This window comes from Rhinolophus sinicus, linkage group LG17 (assembly GCF_036562045.2).
Source record: "Rhinolophus sinicus isolate RSC01 linkage group LG17, ASM3656204v1, whole genome shotgun sequence".
In the NCBI taxonomy this organism is placed as follows: domain Eukaryota; kingdom Metazoa; phylum Chordata; class Mammalia; order Chiroptera; family Rhinolophidae; genus Rhinolophus; species Rhinolophus sinicus.
The window spans coordinates 21,717,694-21,719,603 of record NC_133766.1 but is presented as its reverse complement, the minus strand read 5'-3'; positions in this window follow the sequence as shown (position 1 = coordinate 21,719,603).

Below are 1,910 nucleotides of genomic sequence, written 5' to 3'. Positions count from 1 at the left end.
GGAATTTTCTAAATTTTGCAATTGAATTTAAGAAATCAAAAGAAAAGTTGTCTATTTTTAGTCAAAACAAAGGTCAGCAGAAAGGGGCCTCCATACCCGCATGTCCTTTGAGTTACAGTCCTATAGCCAATGGCCTCTTAGCTAATGATATGATGAGGGATAGAGAGAAATGATTTTTAGAGACTGCTCCTGTCCTGGGATGGTGCTCCTCATGGGCTGGCCGCTCGCTCCTCTGTCCCAGTGTGCCCGGGCAGGGGTGGAATGGAGCCCACTGCTTGGGACCTTTCCCTGCTCAAAGTGAACATTGTTTATACCCTGATCGCCTCCTACCTTTCCAGCTGTGTCCATCCCCTTCCTATCCCAAGTTAGGGGTAGGAAGTGCTGGTCCTGCCATGTATCTCAGATGTTTGGGGTCTGGGACAGTCTTAGACCGACTTTTCCCTCTTCTCTGCCTGTCAAACATCACTCATCTTCCAGGTCAACCCAAAGGTTCTTGTCTCTGTGAAGGCTTCCCCAATCCAGTTGACCCAAGAGCTCCCTCTTCTGTACTCTCCCAGCACTTTAGACTTACTTCTGTTGCTACTCTCACCTCATAGTATTACAGTTATTTGTTTTTATGTTAATGCGACTGAATTTTTTGAGCTCAGGGACTAGACCCCAATCATCTCTTTATCCCCAGGCACTAGCCACAGTGCATGACATATAATAGACTCTCAACAACTACTCTATTTGTTAATGAAGGGTGGTTTATCTGGGCATTTGTCAGCTGGGATTGGATAGTATGAAGACAGCTTTGGAAAGAGGTCCAACAAATAGAAAGCGGGGAAGGGGCATTCCAGGTAGAAGAAGCAGTATGAGCAAAGGCACCAAAGTGGGAGAATTCGGACAAATACGGGAGACTGCAGGGCAGAAGAGGAAGGAAGGAGGGAGCATCGTCAGTGCCAAGTATGGTGCTGGGCTTCTGACGTACACTATGGCACTAGGCCTTTAAGAAAAAAGAGGTGGCTTTTTTCCTGGAGGAGACTGAAGCCCAGTTATGTCATACAGCTCATGAGTTGTTGACGGAGACAGGATTAAACCAATTCTGTTAAGCTCTGAAGTCCATGGTTTATCAGGGCCTTTGAGAACAGTAAGTAATTCAGGTTGGCTGGAGCTTAGAGTAAATGAAGAGGAAGGAAGTGAGGAAAGATGTACATTATAGAGAGGTATTACTAATACTATATAGTGTTTTCTGACTGCCTATCATGTGCCCAAACCTGTGCTAAGCATTTAAGTATGTCACCTCATTAAAACTAACAGCAGTCCTGTAACAGTGACCCTATATCCTCTATTTTTGAATTTTAAACCTCTGATGTAATTCGCTTTGACATTGGTTTGGCTTGGGACTTTTTGAGTTTTTTTTTCTTTCCTTTCTTTGTTTCCTTCCCCCAAACGTTGAAGACTCTGTCTGTTTACTGTGCATTTACTGTGCATACCAATTTCAATGCTTCTGTTTACTTTGGACGAGTGTACACACCTGGTCTGGTAACTTGGGAGGACTTTTTCTTGCATCTGTACGGGGTTCACTCCTGACCCCAGGGCAGAATAGCCTCTAGGAAGTGCCTTTTCCTGAAGTTGCCTGGCCAACTCCTTCTTCCTTTGTTTTGCACCCCATTGCGTGTCTATAAAACCTTTTGACGATATTGAGAGAGGAAGTCAGTCTTTGTGACAGGGAGTGTACTGTCTTCCCTTAATGCTGGCGTTTTGGAATAAAACCGACTTTTCTTTTCGCCAACCTCGCCTCTCGAGTTTCGGCTTTCCTGCGGTGAGCAGCTAGATCTTTTGCATGGTAACAGCCCTATTAGGTGATCACCTCCATTTTATAGATAAAGGCACAACATTTCAGAGAGTTTCAATAATTTTCCCAAGGT